Source organism: Panthera pardus, unplaced genomic scaffold (assembly GCF_024362965.1).
Source record: "Panthera pardus isolate Hobbes unplaced genomic scaffold, ASM2436296v1 HiC_scaffold_27, whole genome shotgun sequence".
Classification (NCBI taxonomy): Eukaryota; Metazoa; Chordata; class Mammalia; order Carnivora; family Felidae; genus Panthera; species Panthera pardus.
In genome coordinates, this window is record NW_026526843.1 from 49,670,582 (window position 1) to 49,694,875 (window position 24,294).

A 24,294-nucleotide genomic window follows, 5' to 3' on the forward strand; every position below is an offset into this window, starting at 1 on the left:
TTGGCACAAAAACAGACACATAGACCAATGGAATAACATAGAGACTCCAGAATTGCACCCACAAAAGTATGGCCAATTAATCTTTGACAGTGCAGGAAAGAATATCCAATGGAAAAAAGACAGTATCTTTAACAAATGGTGTTGGGAGAGCTGGACAGCAACAGGCAGAAGAATGAAACTAGACCACTTTCTTACACTATTTACAAAGATAAACTCAAAATGGATAAAGGACCTGAATGTAAGACAGGAAACTATGAAAATCCTAGAGGAGAAAGCAGGAAAAAACCTCTCTGACCTCAGCTGTAGCAATTTCTTACTTGACACATCTCCAAAGGCAAGGGAATTAAAAGCAAAAATGAACTGTTGGGACCTCATGAAGATAAGAAGCTTCTGCACTGCCAAGGAAACAATCAATGAAACTAAAAGACAACTGACGGAATGGGAAAAGATATTTACAAATGACATATCAGATAAAGGACTAGTATCCAAAATCTATAAAGAACTCACCAAACTCAACAGTCGAAAAAGAAATAATCCAGTGAAGAAATGGGCAGAAAACATGAATAGACACTTCTCTAAAGAAGATGTCCAGATGGCCATCAGGCAAATGAACAGATCCTCAACATCACTCCCCATCAGGGAAATACAAATCAAAAACCACACTGAGATACCACCTCACACCAGTCAGAGTGGCTAAAATGAACAAATCAGGAGAGTATAGATGCTGGAGAGGATGTGAAGAAATGGGAACCCTTTTGCACTGTTGGTGGGAATGCAAACTGGTACAGCTGCTCTGAAAAACAGTGTGGAGGTTCGTCAAAAAATTAAAAATAGATCTACCCTATGACCCAGCAATAGCACTACTAGGAATTCACCCAAGGGATACAGGAGTGCTGATGCATAGGGGCACTTGTACCCAAATGTTTATAGCAGCACTTTCAACAATAGCCAAATTATGGAAAGAGCCTAAATTGTCCATCAACTGCTGAATGGAGAAAGAAATTGTGGTTTATATATACAAAGGAATACTACTTGGCAATGAGAAAGAATGAAATGTGGCCTTTTGTAGAAATGTGGATGGTACTGGATAGTGTTATGCTAAGTGAAATAAGTCATACAGAGAAAGACAGATACCATATGTTTTCACTCTTATGTGGATTCTGAGAAACTTAACAGAAGACCATGGGGGAGGGGAAGGAAAAAAAATGTTAGGGAGAGAGCCAAACCATATCAGACTCTTAATAACAGAATAAACTGAGGGTTGATGGGGAGTGGGAGGGAGGGGAAAGAAAAAAAAGTTAGAGAGGGAGAGAGCCAAACCATAAGAGACTCTTAAAAACTGAGAATAAACTGAGGGTTGATGGGGAGTGGGAGGGAGCAGAAAATGAGTGATGGGCATTGAGGAGGGCACCTGTTGGGATGAGCACTGACTGGGTGTTGTATGGAAACCAATCTGACAATACATTTCATATTTTAAAAAAATTAAAAAATAAAAAGGATAAATTTAAAAATAGACCCTCATAAATGTTGGATGCCATATAAAGATGAAGGCAGAGTTGAGGGCAATGCTTTTACAAGCCAAAGAATGCCAAATATTGCCAGCAAACCACTGGAAGCTGAGAGAGAGACCTGGAAAAGGTCCTTCCCTAGCACCTTCAGAGGGAGCATGGCCCTACTTATACCTTGATCTTGGATTTATATCCTTCTAAAGTATGAGACATTAAATTTCTGTTGTTTAAGAAACTTAGTTTGTGGTACTTTGTTACAGCAAGCCTAGAAAACTAATAGAGCCATCATACACCAAGTCATAAAAATGAAAACAAAAAGCCGAAATACCCCAAACCATCACCCTGGACTTCTTCCTTTTTTCCACCCTCAAATCCAACTGCTCAATAAGTTAAGTTCTTTCTCACTCCTTGAAGCATTCTTGGATCAATTTCTTCATCATCATCATCTCCACTGCCACTGTTCTAGGTCTGGCATTCTTCCATTGTGTAGGCTCTTATAATAGACCCCTTTTGAATCTCTCCTACTTCTACCTTTATCACCACCCCATCAACCTTCCATGTTGTTAGGAGATTCTTGAAAAGAAGCTGGAAATGTCTCCTTATCACCCAAGCAATAAAAAAAAAAAATCAAACGCCTTAGTACCCAAGGTCTTTCACGACAATTCATTTTACCAGCTTTTCATACCTATGCTTTAGTAATGCTGAACTTGTGTCTCTTCCTTGGATATATCACGCTTTCCCATTGCCTCCACAAATGCTGCTCCCTTTCTTGAGACATATTTCTCTTCCTTTTTCCTTTCCTTTCCCCAGAAACTCTTACTAATTCAGCTTGAACTTTATACTGTGACTGTTCTTATGCTGTCTCCTCCACTTTACCATGAGCTCTAGAAACACAGGAATTGTCATTTGCATCCTGTTTTCCTTGGTGCCTAGAATATATTAGAATAAATATACAAATAAGAATGTTCTTTTGTTTATCCACAAAGTAAAAATATTAGAGCATAATGTTTACAAATAACTGTGTTTGTGTATTAAAACTATTCTTTAGGTAAGTTAATTCAGTTTTGATTATTTTTTTTCATAAAGACGGCTGGTCATATCTGTCCTTCATAGTTCAGGATATACTGCAAATCTTTTATTTTTCCTGTGTGTTTTGCAGTCTCCAATGAGAGAGTTCTATTGAAGATCTGTTAGTTCAATGGTCACTACAGGACACAGTTAAATTCATCTTTCCATTCTTTAGATTTTTAAAAAATTTTGCGTCTGTCAACTCTCCTTAGATATAAAAGAATAAAAACAGTCAGTTTGCTACTACAGTCATATAGTGACATAAGAGAAATGAAACACTGCATTACTATACAGAATGCCTAATTGCTGCTTTCTCCTTAAATAAGCAAAATCATGCTTGATACCATTTTGTTTTATGAAGGGAAAGGGTGAAATGATCCTCATTTATACTAGGTTGCATAGGTTGTTTGATAAAACTCTACCTTCCCCCAATCTAGTTAGTTCCCTCATATTGTATTATTGCCTCCAGGTAGCAAATGCTGGAGCACATTTTTATTTTATCTTTAAATAGTAAGAAAACCATTCCCAGTTATGCATATCTCTCTTTTTTCCCTCCCTACGTAGGGATCGGGTGCCAACATACACATACAGAACTTAGTTAACCCATCACACACACAAAAAGACATATTGTAAAAAAATATTCAGTGTTTTCTTGTAAAACAGTAGCAAGTCCCTTTGGACCACAACATTGAAAATGTTCCACTAAACCTTTAATGTGAATTTGCTCAATGGGTCTGTGCATACAGGTGTAGAACGACTACTAGATTTGATATCTGAACGAATTCAAGTTCCCATTAGAGCCTGACTGCTTCAATGACCCCATTATTTTGCTTCCGCTGCTCCCAGAATTGATCAACTTAATTATTCTGACTAACGAAACATTTGGGACATGAATTTCTGATTTGTTTTAAACCACATGGGACATCTAAAAGTGCTTCACTTGAAAAAATCACAATACAGAAGAAATGACTATGAGAATATGTTAGATGCTTAGAAGTAGGGCAGGGCAGAGATCCATGCTGTGTACACAGATACTCCCTTTCCTGGAATGGTACTCTGTTTAGATTACTCTTTATCATCAGTTAATGGTTTACATATATGAATCTCATTATATTATATTCACATTTGCTATTCCTACAATATTTGCCTTTCCTCCCAGACTCTTCCTTTTCTTTTGTCAAACAAGACAGTTTTTCAATTCATTTTTCTACATGATTCATAGTAGCCCTTCCTTCCCCCACCTTAAAATATCAGTTATCATATTGTGTACATTTCTAATCTCAGTAACATTTCAGTAGAACATGAAGCTAGCATTGCAATCATCCCAATGCAGCCTTAATAATATATGATGAATTGGAAAACATTCTCAAAGTTTATATACTTTATTGTACTAATCACTCCTTGATGCTTCCATTTAGTTCTTATAGCTTGTTATTTATGATTTCCCACATTTTATTTCAAAAGTTTCTTTGTTTGCCTTATGTGTTGTATTATGAAATGGTATGTTAATTTCCTGTTGTAATTAGTCACCATGACAACATCACACACCAATTTAAATAAAATAAAACTTCAAAATTTTTATCAGCTCATAAGTTTTATTTAATTGAAATCATCAAAGTAGATAATTTTGCTTCATGTTTGGATTCTATTTAAATTGCTTATATAATTTTGCATTGCTTTGTATCAAGTCTTCTATATACCATTATAATTTTATATCAATAGTATACATTAAATGAGGAAAAACAGCATACCTTTTTTTTTTTTTTTTGAAAAAAAGATCTCTCTTAAAAATATGCTGCTTTCTATGGAGGTCTGGGTGGCTCAGTCAGTTGAGTGTCTGACTTTGGCTCAGGTCATGATCTCATGGTTCATGAGTTCAGGCCCCATGTCAGGCTCTGTGCTGACAGTTCAGAACTGGAGTCTGCTTCAGATTCTGTGTCTCCATCTCTCTCTGCCCTTCCCCTGTTCATGTTCTGTCTCTTTCTCCAAAATAAATAAACATTAAAATTTTTTAAAAAATATGCTTCTCTCTAAAAATGCATTGTATATGTTAAAAACTACATTATGAGCCATAACACACAGCATGCCTTCTTTTTGTTGGGAACTAGACACTTGAAAGCACCATGGTAGAAAAGAAAGAGCAATGCCCTAGGCCTTGAAGAGAATGGCCTATTGGACTGATGCCTAGTTTTTGTCAAGCAAGAATAGGTATAATATTTCAGACCTCACATGCTTACTATCAAGATAAGATAAAATCTCTGTAGAGTACCAGGGAACAATGGGTGACATATAATAGGCATTCAATTCATTCCATGTTAGCTACATATAAAAGTGAAACTTAGTTGTATGTGCCAATCTGGTGGAGGGGAGAAAAACTATCAACTGACAGGTAAAGGTTAAGATATGAGCTACTGAGTATTGAGAGGAAGGTAGAGAAACTAAGCAATAGCAAGCTTTACCCTTTGTGTATTTATTTAGTAGGGGCAAAGAATTTATACTGAGGAAAGATATAAAATGCAGATTGTCAGGATTTATGATGAAAAGATTTCTCATTACTATAATAAACGGTGATCCAGAAATGCCTCATCAGACTTATGGAAGATAATGAAAGCAACTACAACTTCAATTACATCCCTGATTTATAGATAATGTTGCAACATCTCAAACACTGAACATATTTTACCACAATCTATTTGCATATATGTGTATATGTGTATGTGTTTTAGGGGTATGATGAGGAATCATTTTTCATTTCATTCTTTTCAAATTACAATGCACTTAAATAACTGTTCCAGAAAGAAAATGCAAATGAACATTAAACTACTTATATTCCTTCAAATTCTTTTCCAATATGTGTCAACATACATGCATTATATATATAATCAGTGTTTATATACTCTCTTGTGATCTAATTCTTTCACTTAACATTGTTTCGTGTTTTGTGAATTGTCATGCAACAGAACCACCATCAAACTGTTACCTGTTTATCTACAGCAATCCCAACACCTCACTTTGTGCTTAGACATTCTAATAGCTATATGTTTCTAGCTTACTGTTAATTAATTTTTAAAGTTTTTAAAAATTTATTTACTTTGAAAGAGAGACTTTGACCCTCCCCCACTCATGCTCTGTCTCTCTCTCAAAAATAAACATTAAACAAATTTTAAAGAGAGAGAGAGAGAGAGACAGCACTCTCTACATTGCCAGCACAGAGCCTGATGCAGGGCTTGAACTCATGAACCGTGAGATCATGAGCTGAGCCAAAATCAAGGGCCAAGACGCTTAATGAACTGAGCTACCCAGGCACCCCCTTACTGTTATTTTAATTTGAATTTTTTACCTGTAGGCGAAAAGTGTGTTTTTCTGTGTGATGATTTATTGCGTATGTTTTAATCCACGTAGACTTCCTCTCTTCACCTCTTTTTTCTCCTTATGTGAACAGCCTCATGAACCATGTCTGTAAGCCCCTCACAAATTATGTTCAATATCAACATGATCTAATTTGCTGATTACTGCACCAAAACTGTATAACTAAATGGTATAGCTATATATCTAATCAGTGTCAATTCTTTGATGCTTTGAAACCCAATATCCAAATGGTCTTCAATTCCTCTGATAAATCTCTGAAAGTTTTCTCATTCTATTCTTTTCTCCCCCAGATGACTTTGGTCTCCTCACAGTTATCTTTTTAAATTGTTTTTGTAAATTTTACATGTAGCAAGAATTACTATCAAACTCCATTCATTGGGCCAGAGACACTTGTGGTGTTAGTGAAAGACTTGCCCCTCATGTAGTATACTATTTGTGGGTTCCTCAGGCAGCCAGTGGCCTTAACTCCAAGCTCTATGTGCAGTCACAGTTTTAAAATCAATTTAGGAAGATAACTAAAATACACACCTGACCGTATAATCCAGTCATTAGTTAGTAAATCTCTATTTATTGATTACAGGCTAAAAATAAACTTTTTGAGAATAGCCTACAAAGCTTTTATAATCTGGCTTAATCTCATTCACAGCCCAGCCTTATTTTGTCATTGTTTCCATACATTCTACATTACATCTAAATGGACTGCTCATTGTTCTTGAATATCCTTTCTTGCTTTTCTTCTACCAAGCCTTTTGCTCATGTCATTTCACCATCCTCATTAGGCTCTGGTCCCCTTTCTCACTATTCTACTCTGAGTGCCTATCTTACACATCTTATACACTTTATCTTAAATATGACTGACTTCCTAAAGCTTTTTTCTAATATTTCTCAACTGAATATGGCTTCTCCAATATTTGAACCCCGAAGCAGCTTGTAGTTTCTTTATTTTCTCAGTTAAGAATTGCTTATTTGTTTTATCCTCTTTTGAATAGCTTGTAAGCTATTGAGGACAGGGGCTGGAACTCACATTTTTCTGCAAATGCTTTGTAAATAATAGGTGTTCAATATTTTTTCTTGAATTAAATATTCCCCAAGGTCTGAAAATTCTTATAACACCAAAAATATTGTCCCATATATGTTGGATCATCCCAGCACTTAGCACATATAGGGAATGAATAAAAATAAGAAATATGAATGCTTTCAAAGTTATATGATTGGATGTAACTGAAGAAAATATATATTCCTATCTTCCTAAATATAAGGCATGCCTCCTCACTCCACTTATATCTCAGAAAAAGGAAACTATCTTATATTCAAGTCCTTACAAATTCTTTAATTATAAGTACCTTATCTAAATTATTTTATTTTTAATATTAAAGTGTTCTTTGAAGAACTCAGTATGGGACCTCAATTAATATAAGTTTTAGGTGAGGGGTGCCTGGGTGGTTCAGTTGGTTAAGTGTCTGACTCTTGATTTTGGCTCAGGTCATGGTCTCACAGGTCTTGGGTTTGAGCCCCATGTCGGGTTGTGTGCTAACAGCATGCAGCCTGCTTGGGATTCTTTCCCTCTCTTTCTGCCTCTCCCCCACTTGTGTGTGTGTGCGCACACATGCTCTCTCTCAAAATAAAATAAACTTAAAAATATGAGTTTTAGGTGATTATAGAGGCACATTTACAGAATTGGGGTGGGGGATTAAAGACAATGAAATGTAACATAGACCTAAGGATTATTTAGGGGGTGTGACTTCACAATATTAATCTTATTATATCATTGTAAAAAAGACTTTGAAAGATCACTTAAAATTGCAATGCAGTACATACCTAGAGAAGATAAAAAATACATTTAGAACGAATTGGATAATCAATTTACCTAGTACTATGCAAATGGATATTTATGGCTTGAGATCAAGATGACAGTGATGCACCTATTAGTGTTGTATCGCTTTCTACCTAACAATTTAGATGAACATGAATATAGTGTGTTCCAGAAAACTGTTAGGTGACTCCAAATTGGTTCTCAAGCTTACAGAAACAATGATGCCAAGGATATTTGTGAGAATTTGAACAAAACTGTTTTTGCAAAATGGGGTGGTGGGGGAAGAAAGCAGTAGTTCTTCATGAAGACATTATTTTAAGCCATATGCAATTTGAATCCATCCATATAAGTAAATTTATCACACTTAGATGCTTTACTGTGTCATTTACATTTCCAAAAAGCTATTTATATTCAAAATGGTCAAAAAACTTTAAAAAATCATATTAGGAAAACGTAGGCACACCTTATCCATCACATCTGTTACAAGCTTTTGAATACAGGGTAATACACATAGCTTCAAAGCCCACAGTAATACTAAGAACTGCCATTTATTTAGTATTTACTAGGTGCCATGCACTTTGTTAAGTGACTTGCATATCTTACATATCAATGATTCTTCAAACAATCCTATAGGGTAGGTATTATGAAGCCATTTTACAAATGAATAGTATGCTCCAAGAAATTAAAAACTTGCTCAGGGTGCCTGGGGCGCTCCACCGGTTAACCTTCAGGCTCAGGTCATGACCTCATGGTTTGTGGGTTTGAACCCCAGGTTGGGATTGCACTGACAGTGTGGGGCCTGATTGTGATTCTCTCTCTCACTCTTTCTCTGCCCCTCCCCTACTTGCACTTTCTCTCTCAAAAGTAAATAAATAAACTTAAAAAAAAAAGCTTGCTCAAGATCATGCAGTTAATAAGCAGTAGACCTCAATGAAGTTTCTAAGTCTATAACCTGAACCACTACACCATATGACCTCCATAAGCACTGTGCCTGAATTTCTAAGTCTGTGAATTTGACAGGATGGTGTTTTAATATAAACAAATGTGAAGTCAAAAGTAGAACAAGAACAAGGAGCTTTGTAATCCATAAATGTATTACCATCTTCAATACTAACCCTTTTAATACACTTTTAATTTTTAATAAATTTTTAAACTAAAAACCTAAAGAATACCATACTCATAATCTATTTGGCCTCACAAATCTATTTCTGGTGAGAGTCACCTCTGTAGAAAGGAGTGGTGTGTCCTCGGCTTCTCTAACCTTCTACTTGTTAACAATGGGTTTACAGTGCACAAATTGACCTGAATTACTTAAACCATTTTTTAACATTTATTTATTTTTTGAGAGACAGAGACAGAGCATGAGCAGGGGAGGGCAGAGAGAGGGAGTCACAGATTCCGAAACAGGCTCCAGGCTCTGAGCTGTCAGCACAGAGCCTGTCAGAGGGCTCTAACTCACAAACTGTGAGATCATGACCTGAGCCTAAGTTGGATGCTTAACTGACTGAGTGACCCAGGTGCCCCGACCTGAATTACTTTTCTATTTAAAATGTGCTATTTCTTTACAACTTCTGGGGTAACTTATTCCATAAGTCATGTATAATAATTCCCTTTCCCCATTGTTTACCACTGTAATGTTTCAAGGATACTCAGTTTCGATACTCTTGGGTTTGGTAAACAGGTTTGCATATGTCCTATCCAAACCTGTTATGATGTCATGGTTTGATGGATTCTGAGCATAGCCTCACTCAACCATTATCCTTCCTAACAGAAGAGCCCTAATTTTTTAGCCTTTCACAAGTAGCCTCACTACTTGCTGGTTCATTACAAATGTTTTCTCGTCTTAAATAGCAGCAGCAACTTTTTAAAAAGAAGGAGCAACCAGAATTATATTTCATTAAGTCTGGAGGACCCTAATGTTGTACTAAGGAAGTAGCCTGTCTTCTGTTTGGATACCAATCTCTTTCCAGACACTGACCAGCAGAATGTTGACCTTTGTGGGTATAGTAACTTCTTGAACTAATTTTTTTAGGGAACAGTTACCAGTTACTCCAAGATTCCTTTTCAAGATTGGAACTGAGAAATAGGAGCCTGCCAGCCTATGAATGCACCCTGGCTTATTTAACCTTCATTTTTTCCCATAACTGCATTACCTTACCCACATGTAAGCTAATCTGCCACTTCTCTGCCCACTCACAAGCTTCAAGAGAGCTTCCTGCAGTTTATCCCTAGCAGATTGACATTTCACCTTCGGTGAACTCAGAACAGTTGAGTGTCAACTGAAAACTCCTATTTAGGTTTCCTTAACTTATTGATAGAATAAACTACTTCCTCGAAGTAATTAAAGTAATAATGTTTGAAATAGAAGGAGAAATATTAAATGTAAAATTATCCTTAAATTAAACAAGTGCTTCATATAGTGATAGTTTTTTTTTTCTTAATTTCACCCTTCACAGTGTTGATAAAAAGTAGATGGTAATATAAGCCTATATTTAGACATTCTACTGACTCCAGTCTCTGAAGGCATAAAACTGAAGGATTAATCTGCCAAATATCCTCAAATACATTTACTATCATTGTCATCGATCCTTCCAATTGATCCCCCCCCAGGTTGCTTTCTAATTCTATATCCCTCTTACATATTTAAAGAGCTTAATGTTTATCATTACTTCATTTTTAAAACTTATATTTCCTACTCAAGGAAGCCTTATTAATTTTTATAAGACTCCCTTTACAGATTTTAAGATAAATAAAATAGATTTCCAGTCTTTTCAGATATGTTTCAATTGTATCAGGGCTTATTATGAATTAAGAAAAAATAAATTAGCAGAATGGTGATTTTCCCACAGACATTTCAACATAAAATAATGAAGACATGATTTTGAAACTCTGTTGTAGCTAATTTAGTGTGTGAAGGAAACAGAATTGTGAAGTTTGAGGTATTTTTTGGAGTAATACAAAATTAATTGGCACAATCCAACTATACTTACTTTTGGGTGTGTCTGTGTGAATGCATTTCACAAAGTGGCTATGTTGGAGTAGGTAATTATAACTTAGGTATCTCCCTTGCCTACAGCCTTCAAAAAAATGAATTGAACAATTATAGACTTGACTTAATATCTACTCTGGTTTTAAGTTCTAGTCTGAATATATGTTGCTTTGTCAATTAAAGTTCCTAAATAATCTGACTCAAATATCATGTTATAAGTAGATGCAGCATGATATAGTGGAAACAGCATACAATTTGGATTTGGAGATCCTAGGCTCAAAGTTTGCTCAGCATCATGCCAGCCAAGAAATAGAAATGAATCATTTAACGTCTTGAATCCTCAGTCTCCTCACCTGCAAAATGAGGAGTGTAGTTTTATCTTATATGTTTACAGGTTTCTTCTGATGATTAAGATATGGTAAAATTAGTTAATAAACAATAGCTTATCAGGTAACCATAAAGTTTTATTATAATTGGTGTTATTAACTGCAAGGCTTATCTAAAGATAAACCCTCTTTCAAATGAGCCACTTTGTATCTTTTGTACTGTTGCCTTTCTATTTCATACTATGATCACTTGAAAAAAAATTATGATTTTATGGCTGTATTCCTAATAAAAATTATTTTTTTCCGTGCTATCTTAATAAACACAGAGGAAATAGCCTTGTTGTTTTTATTTGCCACTTTCTTTTTAGTTCAGGTTCTTCAGTACAAGCCACTCTGATGATGTTTAAAACCAAGATATCAAATGACACTGTCATGATCTGGAAATGTCTGCAAAGTCCAATAGGAAGTCTTAGAAAATGTCAGAGTACCTCTAAGGCAAGGCAGATCTTCAGGATGGATAATGATTCAGGAGTTTAGTACTAAAGATGCAGCAGGGGGCTGGAGAAAGGCCTGCTTGAGGCTCAAAGGTCAAGCAACACAAGCTTAATGCCGAGTAAAGTAAAAGGTCACTTAGCATTGTGATTAGTGATGCTGGATGGGTGCAGGGTGATGTAACAGATACAGCCAACTAATACTTCCATTTCAAGAGGTGTCAAAATAGATATTTTCATCCATTCCCCTTCCTTTCTAGCAAGTAATTACTTAGAAAAGCCAACAACTGAAAACACATCCTAGGTAGCAGTCAACTGTTCAATGGTCAGTAGTCTGCTGTTGTTGAATAGCATTTAAAAGGCATTGTGGTGGAGGATAAGTCACAGTCTTTAAGGGGAGAGAAATTATTTCTCTATATCTCTTAAGAATGGTGCTACTGATGTGTCTATCACTGTCAATTCAATTGCTGATTTTTCTTTTATTTTTTTTTATTTTTTTATTTTTTTTAAATTTTTTTTTCAACATTTTTTATTTATTTTTGGGACAGAGAGAGACAGAGCATGAACGGGGGAGGGGCAGAGAGAGAGGGAGACACAGAATCGGAAACAGGCTCCAGGCTCCGAGCCATCAGCCCAGAGCCTGACGCGGGGCTCGAACTCACAGACCGCGAGATCGTGACCTGGCTGAAGTCGGATGCTTAACCGACTGCGCCACCCAGGCGCCCCTGATTTTTCTTTTAAAGCAAAATGAATAAATACGTACAGAAACCTGGAACAGAAATTGATCCAGGTAGGTGACACTAAATCAAATAATACACATAATAACATATGGCAGTAGTATAATGGTAAGCACTAAAGGCAGCAAGAAATCCCCAATAGCATTATCCCAATACCACCACCACCGATATCAAAATATTTCCCCAAATAGAAAATGAAAGGTTTGGGGCACCTGAGTGGCTCAGTTGGTTAAGTGTCCGACTGCAGCTCAGATCATGATCTTGCAGTCCATGAGTTTGAGCCCTGCATTGGGCTCTGTGCTGACAGCTTGGAGCCTGGAGCCTGCATCGGATTCTGTGTCTCCCTCTCTCTCTCTGCCTCTCTCTGACTTGTGCTCTGTCTTTCTCTCTCTCTCTCAAAAATAAATAAACCTTAAAAAATTAAAAAAAAGAAAATTAAAGGTTTTTCTCCCCTTGTTGCAATGGTTGGCATAATAAAATCCTTGTCAGTGTTAACAGTCCATTTAAAGTATAATTGGAATTGGACCTAAGGGTTCTTCATGTGGTATCATCAAAGTCTGAAGAATGTGAAATAGAAAATGACACATTTGAAAAAGAGAATATACATTTTAATTTCATTTTTATCTAGTCAGAGCATTAAAGGATTTACTTTCATAGCCAACTGGTTATTCATGTATACTGTAGTAGTCCCCTGGGGTTTATATAGGTTAGACTGCAAGCTACTTGAGAACCTCTGTCTATCTTTAACACCTAACATGAGGCCTGCCACAAAGTTTGTGGCCAGTAAAACTATATTGAATTAAACTTAGAGAAATTTTGTTGTCATAGAACTTAGAGTGTTATATATAGATAGAAAAAATGATTAGATAGCAAGTGAGTGAAAATAGATGCCAGGAATTTAGATTGGAGACTCTCTTTTTTATGTTTGTATCTTTGCATCAAGTGCTCTTCCTGGCATGTGGGCAACACTCAGGAAATGTTGAGATATCAGTGTGTCACACAGAGAAGGTGAAATTAGATCAGGGTCCTGAGAGGTAGGTAGAATTTGAAGAGGTTTGTTCCCAATACTTAGCATCAGTTTCTAATGGAACTAGAGAGGGATATCTCTCCTCTAACCCCATACAGATTTATATGAGTCTCTTCTTTCTTAAAGTATGACCTCTTTTACCATGATGTGCTTCCTATTCCAACTTTCTGGTAGGTCAGATTTGTATAAATCTCATTTGGATACTTGACTAGAGGACAAATGTCAGTGAATATCTGTCTTAATGTAGAATAGAGCTACTTTTGACTTTAAATCCTCATGTTTTCATAGCATTTAAATATGTATTTTGTTGCTTAAATTTTTACTTTGTTCTTGTTTTTATTCAGAAGATATTTGCCATGTCTACCCTACACATGGAAACAAAAAAAGTAAGCATATAATATAGAGATGTAATACAATAATGTGGATGATTTTAGCATTTTAAAAAAAAGCTTTGAATGCCTCTATTTATGGTAGATTATGTGAGCTGTTGTCTTTGTAAGGTTTTTTTTTTTTCCCTGAGGATCTGTCCTTTTTCAAATATAGATCATTTCAACATAAGAATCCATTGACATGGCAAGAGGTCTTAAAACTTATTATTTACAACTTATTACTGCGAGTCAGAATTGTCTCAATATGGTACAAGAATAATCAGAGGTAACTTTGATGCTAAATCTGATGTACATCAAAGGAAAAATTAAGGACATTTAAAAAACATTATATGTATCAAGAGATTTCTCAGATACTGAGAGGAGTGGAAGGAAGGGTTTTGGGTTCTGTGTAACAATTCCCCTGTAGGTTAGAAGTAGCATCTGTGAAGCAATCACTAGACATGCTGCTATGGATCCTTCATCTGCTTAAAGAAAGATGAACCATCTGAGATGGATTTCTCCAGCTGAGTATATCTTGGCTAGTTGATCCAACATGAGAGGAAGATCAGCCGTTAATTGAACTACATATTCTCTAGTAGTTGCAATTTTGTGTTTCAGCACTGGGCCATGCTGGACTTGAATATTTTCCCTCTTAGGATTTCTATTTCAGGTTTAAACAACTGATACATACATAATATTCCTAGTAAAAAGTCCATTGAATTTTTAATTAAGGGAGTCTCAGAAGTTAAAGGCAATAAAGTCTATCCAAAAGTCTATCCAAAAACCAAAACAAAACAGGACAAAATCCTTAATATAGAGAATGATAAAACATCTGGCTTACTGGCTGATGTATGATATGTGAACAGCATCCAATTCTCTGTTATGTTTAAGAAAAAAATAAAATACTGTAAAGTGTTGCAAATATTTAATTATCATAATTAAGATTCATTTTGAAGCAATTAATTTTATATCTTTGGCACAATGTGATAAGCTGACACATGTACAAAGCAATTATATAACTAAAATAAAAATATAGTTAGTGCACAAAACAGTAGTAAGAATAACAAAAATTATGTTTAATATTATGGAAATAAACATAGTGTTATGAGCTAAATTGTGTCCCTCCAAATTCCTATATTGAAATCCTTACCCCTAGTACCCTAGAATATGATTGTATGTGGAGATGGGGCCTAAAAGAGGCAAATAATTTAAAGTGGGGTTGTTAAGGAGGCCTTAGTCCAATTTGACTAGCACCCTAATAAGAAGAGAAATTTAGGGCACAGACAACACAGAGAAAGGAATGACTATGTGAAAACACAGTCAGATGGCAGCCATCTACAAGCCAAGGAAAGACGCCACAGAAGAAACTGAACCTGCCAATACCTTGATCTTGGACTTTTAGCCTCCACGGAGAAAATTTCTGTTATTTAAGCCACCCAGTCTGCAATATTTGTCAAGTAACCCTAGAAAACTGATACACATAGTAATAATAAATCAACAACCACTCCCAGCCCTGCAAATTTCTTTGATTTAAAAGTTCTTTTTCTTTCAGGCTGTTCAGATAGAAGCATATATATTATTTTTCCATTCAGAATTGTATTATCACTAAAAAAACCTCTAGCCATCTTTAAATTTTCTTTTTATTTTATAGGAAAGAAATACGTATTTTCAAAAAGAAAATCTATTAAGTGAAGAATGAAATGGAATAGATGCTGTATTTTGAAGTGATGGTTCCAGAGCATAAAAACTTGCTCCTCAAAGTAGGTATTCTCAAATATAATTTAGCCCTGAAAGTTATAATTCCTTCCATTTGGAAGTCCATTATTTAATTGAGGTTGCATTAATCGCTGATTCAATGTATTAAGTATCTATTTCCAAAACTGACTTCCTGATTTTTCATGTAAATTTTTCACATTCTTCTCTCTAAATATGTACAAACAAAATAACTCACATGGATTAAGATATTTAGCTTTTTCATTTCTAAGAAATATGGTATATAGTAGCTCAAAAAATATTTCATAAATGAATGGAATTTTTTTTCCCTTAAGTGGCTTTGTAGATTTCTATACTCAAAATCACTGAATTTATAGCTTGGAAGAAAATATCAAACATCATCTAATCATACAACCACATTTTACACAAGGGGAAATTGCTGAGGCCTAGAGAACCTTAGTTATCAGATCAAGATTACACAGTTGTAGACTAAAAATTAATATTTTGACTTAAAGTCTATACTCTCACCATGATCACTGGGCCGAGTCAATGCTACTTTACAAATCACTGTCAGAAATGTTTCATACACAACTATGGAACATGTAACTCATTTTTCTAGACTTCATGCTACAATTTGTTGGCTTTTGCCTTCACATTCCCATTTCTGTAGAATGGGGAGAAGGAAAAGAGGATATTTAAAAAGAACATCTTAGGAAGAAAGCTTTATGAAGAATTGCCAGTATGGGAAACTTTCTTTGGAAATTTCTCACCAGAGTGAGAAATCCACCTAGGGCCTTTTAGAAATATCCATTGGCTTAAGCACATTATGAAGAAAAAAATTAAAGAAAATAAACAACTATGACATGACTGTTTTACTGAATCATAACAACAAAAAATATTAATTTCAAAATTCACAGAACCAGGCAATAACCAGGAAGTGTTACTGATATCATTCATTATCACCTGAAGCTTTGACAAACTCAAAACCAGGCTTGGACTATGTAGGCTGGTGTTATCAGGCAAAATTACAAAATAGGTGGCTTTCCACTTATTTTATAGCACTCTTTCACTGCCTCTTAGTGGATGCATGGGGGCACTCCTGCTACTCATAATTCTATAGTATAAGTGCACAAAGGGTTCCTCTCATCAAATACTTCTTTTTCTACAGTACTTCTTCTATTATCCCTGTTCCTCAGTGAAATATTTCATTTATTCAAAATCCATAAAGAAGCCAGAGTGGAGTAATTAATATGAAGGTGTAAAATATTGACAGCATTAGACACTCTCATTTGAAGTTTACAGGAAAATATTATTTAATGCAATGTGGCCAGAATTGGTAGATGATTTGTGGAAGATCTTTTTAGGCAGATGAAGCTTCGTAATTCTGCTTATTTATCCCTCTTTATTCTGCTTATTTATCCATCTTCAGAAGAAAGATCCTAAAAATTTCTCATGCTATTTAGATCTGTCTTCTAGATTTTGGGGCTCAGAGTTAAGTGTTGTTGTCATATGCATGGCAGTAGGAGATGGTTGCAAGGCAGAAAGAAAGAAACAAGTAATCCTTCCTTACCAATTTGGATGATTTTTATTTCATTTACTTATCTGATTGATGTGGCTAGGACTTCCATTAATATGTTGTGTAAAAGTAGTGAGAGTGGACATCCCTGTCTTGTTCCTGACTTTAGAGGGAAAGCTCTCTTTTCACCATTGAGTATGATGTTAAGTTGAAGATTTTTCACATATGGTATTTATTATTTGGAGGTATATTGCCTCTAAACCCACTTTATTGAGAGTTTTTATCATGAATAGATTTTGCACTTGGCCAATGCCTTTTCTATACCTATTGAGGTAATTGTATGGTTTTTATCCTTTCTCTTGTTAATGTGACGTGTCACATAAATTGATTTGCACATATTGAACCACCTTCACATCCCTGGAATAAATCTCAATTAATTGTGGTGAATGATTTTTGAACACATTGTTGGATTTGGTTTGCTAATATTTTGTTGAGGATTTCTACATCTACATTCATCAAAGATATATGCCTCTTTTGTTGTGGTGTCTTTATCTGGTTTTAGTATCAGGGTAACGCTGGCTTCATAGAATAAATTTGGAAGCTTTCCTTCCTCTTCTATTTTTTGGAATAGCTTGAGAAGAATAGGTATTAACTCCTCTTAAATGTTTGGTAGAATTCATCTGTGAAGCTATCTGGTCTTGAACTTTTTTAAGGGGGAGTTTTTTGATTACTGATTCAATTTCAACACTAGAAATTCATCTGTTCAAATTTTCTATTTCTTTCTGATTCAGTTTTAGAAGACTATATATTTCTAGGAATTTATCCATTATCTAGGTTGTCTAATTTGTTAGCATATAATTTTTCATAATATTCTCTTATAATCTTTTGCATTTCTGTGGTATCAGCTGTTACATCTGCTTCATTTCTCATTTTATTATTTGAGTCCTCTTTTTTTTTTTTGATGAGTCAGGCTAAAAGTTTATCAATCTTGTTATCTTTTCAATGAACCAGCTCTTGGATTTATTTATCTGTTTTATTGTTTTGTTTTCTTTTGTTTGTCTCTATTTCATTTACTTCTGCTCTAACCTTCATAATTTCCTTTCTTCTACTAGCTTTGGGCATTGGTTTTTCTTCTTTCTCATGATCCTTTAAGTATAAGGTTAATTATTTGATTTTTTTTCTTGTTTCTTGATGTAGGCATATATTGCTATAATCTTCTCTCTTAGAACAGCTTATGCTGCATCCAAAGATACTGGACCATTGTGTTTTCATTTTCATTTGTTTCCATGTATTTTTTGACTTCCTCTTTGATTCCTTGGTTGACTATTCATTGTTACTAGCATGTTATTTAGCCTCCGTGTATTTTTGTTCTTTCCATTGGTGAGGAAGAAGTAAAACTTTCACTATTTATAGATGACATAATATTAAATACTTTAAAAACCTAAATATTCCACCAAAAAAAACTACTAAAACTAATGAATGAATTCAGTAAAGATGCAGGATACAAAATTAATATATATAAATTTGTTGGATTTTTATATACTAACCATGAAGTACTAGAAAGAGAAATTAAGATAACAATTTGACAGCTACCCCCAAAGGAATGAAGAACCTAGGTACAAACTTTATCAAGTACATGAAAAACCTATACTATGAAGACCATAAATCATTGATGAAAGAAACTGAAGAAAACACAAAGAAATGGAAGAAATTTCATGCTCATGAATTGGAGAAACAAATATTGTTAACATGTCCATACTACCGAAAGCAATCTACAGATTCAATGCAATCCCCATCAAAATATCAACATTTTTCACAGAGCTAGAACAAATAATCTTAAAATTTGTATGGAGCCACAAAAGACCCAAATAGTGAATGCAATTTTGGAAAGGAAAAACGAAGCTGTAGGTATCATAATGCCAGATTTAACAGTATACTACAAAACTGTAGTAATCAGAACAGTATGGAGGGGGAGGAGTTAAGATGGTGGAGTAGTGAGGGGACCCTGAACTGGTCCCCTCATCGAACTACAGCTAGATCAACATCAAACCATTTTGAACATCTAGGAAATTGATTGGAGGATCAATGCAAAAATGTGCATAATTTCAGTGGGAGATTGTGGCAGACAGAGGAATTCACCCCAAAAGAAAGAACAGGAAAAGATGATTGCCAAGGATTTAATCAACACAGAAACAGGTAAGATGTCTGAACTAGAATTTAAAAACCATGATTATAAAAATACTAGCTGGGGTTGAAAAAAGCATACAAGGCATGAGAGAATCTCTATCTATAGAGATAAAAGAAACTAAAATCTAGTCAGGCTGAAATTTAAAAATGCTATAACTGAGATGAAATCTTAAATTGATGCCATGACAGTGAGGATGGATGAAGCATGGCAGCAACTCAGTGATCTAGAAAATAAAATTATGGAAATAATGACACAAAAAGAAAAGGGAAACAAAGGCAAAAGATCACGATACAAGACTTAGAGAACTCAGTGACTAATCAAAGAGGAAAAACATTTCCGTCATAGATGTCCCAGAAGATGAAGCAAAGGGGAAAAAAAAGGCAGAAGTTTTATGTGAGCAAATTGTAGCTGAAAACTTCCATAATCTAAGGAAGGATACAGACTTCAAAATCCAAGAAGCACAGAGAACTCTCATTTAAATGCAACAAAAGCCAACTTTCACAAACGCCTATAACAGTCAAATTCAAAAAATACACAGACAAGGAAAGAATCATGACAGCAGCAAGGGAAAAAAAAATCCTTAACCTACAAAGGAAGACAGATCACATTTGGAGTAGATCAGTCCACAGAAACTTGGCAGGTCAGAATGGAGTGGTAGGATATTTTCAACATGTTGAATGGGAAATAGAAACAGTCAAGAATTTTTTATCCAGTGAGTCAGTCATTCAGAATAGGAGAGATAAAGAGTAACCCAAACAAAACTAGTGTGTGACCACTTAATCAAAAAGTACTGTGTGACCACTTAATCACCCCTGCAAGAAGTTTTAAGGAATACTCTTTGAGTGGAGAAAAAACAAATCAACAAAAGACCAAGAGCAACAAAGAATAGGAAGGGCCAGAAAACATCAGTAGAAACACTATCTCTACAGGTAACATAATGGCAGTAAATTCATATCTTTCAAAAATCACTCTGAATGCAAATGGTCTAAAGCTCCAATCAAAAGACATAGGGTATCGGAGTTCCAGAAGATGGCGGCGTAGGAGGACGCTGGGCTCACCGCACGTCCTGCTGATCACTTAGATTCCACCTACACCTGCCTAAAGAACCCAAAAAACCGCCAGAGGATTAGCAGAACGGAGTCTCCAGAGCCAAGCACAAACGAGAGGCCCATGGAAGAGGGTAGGAAGGGCGGCGAGGCGGTGCGCGCTCCACGGACTGGCAGGAGGGAGCTGGGGCGGAGGGGCAGCTCGCCGGCCAAGCGGAGCCCCCGAGTCTGGCTGGCAAAAGCGGAGGGGCTGGACAGACTGTGTCCGACAACAAGCGCGACTTAGCGTCTGGGAGGTCATAAGTTAACAGCTCTGCTCGGAAAGCGGGAAGGCTGGAGGACAAAGGGAGGGAGAGCTGCTGAGCCCCCGGACGGCAGAGCTCAGCTTGGCGGGGAACAAAGGCGCTAGCCAGCGCCATCTCCCCCGCACATCCCACAGCCAAAATCCCAAAGGGAACCAGTTCCTGCCAGGGAACTTGCTCGCTCCGCGCTAACACCCAACTCTGTGCTTCTGCGGAGCCAAACCTCCGGCAGCGGCAGCGGATCTGACTCCCTCCCGCTGCCACAGGGCCCCTCCTGAAGTGGATCACCTAAGGAGAAGCGAGCTAAGCCTGCCCCTCTTGCCCCCGTGCACCTTGCCTACCCACCCCAGCTAATACGCCAGATCCCCAGCACCACAAGCCTGGCAGTGTGCAAGTAGCCCAGACGGGCCATGCCACCCCACAGTGAATCCTGCCCCTAGGAGAGGGGAAGAGAAGGCACACACCAGTCTGACTGTGGCCCCAGCTGTGGGCTGGGGGCAGCCATCAGGTCGGACTGCGGCCCCGCCCACCAACTCCAGTTATACACCACAGCACAGGGGAAGTTCCCTGTGGGTCCTCACCACTCCAGGGACTATCCAAAATGACCAAACGGAAGAATTCCCCTCATAAGAATCTCCAGGAAATAACAACAGCTAATGAACTGATCAAAAAGGATTTAAATAATATAACAGAAAGTGAATTTAGAATAATAGTCATAAAATTAATCGCTGGGCTTGAAAACAGTATACAGGACAGCAGAGAATCTCTTGCCACAGAGATCAAGGGACTAAGGAACAGTCACGAGGAGCTGAAAAACGCTTTAAACGACATGCAAAACAAAATGGAAACCACGACGGCTCGGCTTGAAGAGGCAGAGGAGAGAATAGGTGAACTAGAAGATAAAGTTATGGAGAAAGAGGAAGCTGAAAGAAAGAGAGATAAAAAAATCCAGGAGTATGAGGGGAAAATTAGAGAACTAAGTGATAAACTAAAAAGAAATAATATACGCATAATTGGTATCCCAGAGGAGGAAGAGAGAGGGAAAGGTGCTGAAGGGGTAATTGAAGAAATTAGAGCTGAGAACTTCCCTGAACTGGGGAAGGAAAAAGGCATTGAAATCCAAGAGGCACAGAGAACTCCCTTCAGACGTAACTTGAATCGATCTTCTGCACGACATATCATAATCAAACTGGCAAAATACAAGGATAAAGAGAAAATTCTGAAAGCAGCAAGGGATAAACATGCCCTAACATATAAAGGGAGACCTATAAGACTCGTGACTGATCTCTCCTTTGAAACTTGGCAGGCCAGAAAGGCTTGGCACGATATCTTCAGTGTGCTAAACAGAAAAAATATGCAGCCGAGAATCCTTTATCCAGCAAGTCTGTCATTGAGAATAGAAGGAGAGATAAAGGTCTTCCCAAACAAACAAAAACTGAAGGAATTTGTCACCACGAAACCAGCCCTACAAGAGATCCTAAGGGGGATCCTGTGAGACAAAGTACCAGAGACATCACTACAAGCATAAAACATACAGACATCACAATGACTCTAAACCCGTATCTTTCTATAATAACACTGAATGTAAATGGATTAAATGCGCCAACCAAAAGACATAGGGTATCAGAATGGATAAAAAAACAAGACCCACCTGTTTGATGTCTACAAGAGACTCATTTTAGATCTGAGGACACCTTTAGATTGAGAGTGAGGGGATGGAGAACTATTTATCATGCTACTGGAAACCAAAAGAAAGCTGGAGTAGCCATACTTATATCAGACAAACTAGACTTTAAATTAAAGGCTGTAACAAGAGATGAAGAAGGGCATTATATAATAATCACAGGGTCTATCCATCAGGAAGAGCTAACAATTATAAATGTCTATGCGCCAAATACCGGAGCCCCCAGATATATAAAACAAGTACTCATAAACATAAGCAACCTTATTGATAAGAATGTGGTCGTTGCAGGGGACTTTAACACCCCACTTACAGAAATGGATAGATCATCTAGACACACAGTCAATAAAGAAACAAGGGCCCTGAATGATACATTGGATCAGATGGACTTGACAGATATATTTAGAACTCCGCATCCCAAAGTGACAGAATATACTTTCTTCTCGAGTGCACATGGAATATTCTCCAAGATAGATCATATACTGGGTCACAAAACAGCCCTTCATAAGTTTACAAGAATTGAAATTATACCATGCATACTTTCAGACCACAATGCTATGAAGCTTGAAATCAACCACAGGAAAAAGTCTGGAAAACCTCCAAAAGCATGGAGGTTAAAGAACACCCTACTAACGAATGAGTGGGTCAACCAGGCAATTAGAGAAGAAACTAAAAAATATATGGAAACAAACGAAAATGAAAATACAACAATCCAAACGCTTTGGGACGCAGCGAAGGCAGTCCTGAGAGGAAAATACATTGCAATCCAGGTCTATCTCAAGAAACAAGAAAAATCCCAAATACAAAATCTAACAGCACACCTAAAGGAAAAAGAAGCAGAACAGCAAAGGCAGCCTAAACCCAGCGGAAGAAGAGAAATAATAAAGATCAGAGCAGAAATAAACAATAGAGAATCTAAAAAAACTGTAGAGCAGATCAACGAAACCAAGAGTTGGTTTTTTGAAAAAATAAACAAAATTGACAAACCTCTAGCCAGGCTTCTCAAAAAGAAAAGGGAGATGACCCAAATAGATAAAATCATGAATGAAAATGGAATTATTACAACCAATCCCTCAGAGATACAAACAATTATCAGGGAATACTATGAAAAATTATATGCCAACAAATTGGACACCCTGGAAGAAATGGACAAATTCCTAAACACCCACACTCTTCCAAAACTCAATCAGGAGGAAATAGAAAGCTTGAACAGACCCATAACCAGCGAAGAAATTGAATTGGTTATCAAAAATCTCCCAACAAATAAGAGTCCAGGACCAGATGGCTTCCCAGGGGAGTTCTACCAGACGATTAAAGCAGAGATAATACCTATTCTTCTCAAGCTATTCCAAGAAATAGAAAGGGAAGGAAAACTTCCAGACTCATTCTAGGAAGCCAGTATGACTTTGATTCCTAAACCAGACAGAGACCCAGTAAAAAAAGAGAACTACAGGCCAATATCTCTGATGAATATGGATGCAAAAATTCTCAATAAGATACTAGCAAATCGAATTCAACAGCATATAAAAAGAATTATTCACCATGATCAAGTGGGATTCATTCCTGGGATGCAGGGCTGGTTCAACATTCGCAAATTAATCAACGTGATACATCACATTAACAAAAAAAAAGAGAAGAACCATATGATCCTGTCAATCGATGCAGAAAAGGCCTTTGACAAAATCCAGCACCCTTCCTTAATAAAAACCCTTGAGAAAGTCGGGATAGAAGGAACATACTTAAAGATCATAAAAGCCATTTATGAAAAGCCCACAGCTAACATCATCCTCAACGGGGAAAAACTGAGAGCTTTTTCCCTGAGATCAGGAACACGACAGGGATGCCCACTGTCACCGCTGTTGTTTAATATAGTGCTGGAAGTTCTAGCATCAGCAATCAGACAACAAAAGGAAATCAAAGGCATCAAAATTGGCAAAGATGAAGTCAAGCTTTCGCTTTTTGCAGATGGCATGATATTATACATGGAAAATCCGATAGACTCCACCAAAAGTCTGCTAGAACTGATACATGAATTCAGCAAAGTTGCAGGATACAAAATCAATGTACAGAAATCAGTTGCATTCTTATACACTAACAATGAAGCAACAGAAAGACAAATGAAGAAACTGATCCCATTCACAATTGTACCAAG

General features: G+C 36.5%; 1 protein-coding gene and 1 non-coding gene across 2 annotated transcripts in view; both read right to left on the bottom strand.

The window, feature by feature from the left end:
• Positions 1–24,294, bottom strand: part of DIAPH2 (diaphanous related formin 2) — a 986,776-nt gene that overhangs the window by 43,428 nt on the left and 919,054 nt on the right. The window lies entirely within an intron of this gene.
• LOC128773995 (small nucleolar RNA SNORA62/SNORA6 family) lies at positions 6,287–6,430 on the bottom strand. Its single transcript, XR_008418476.1, has one exon. It is a non-coding gene; the product is annotated as a small nucleolar RNA SNORA62/SNORA6 family (small nucleolar RNA).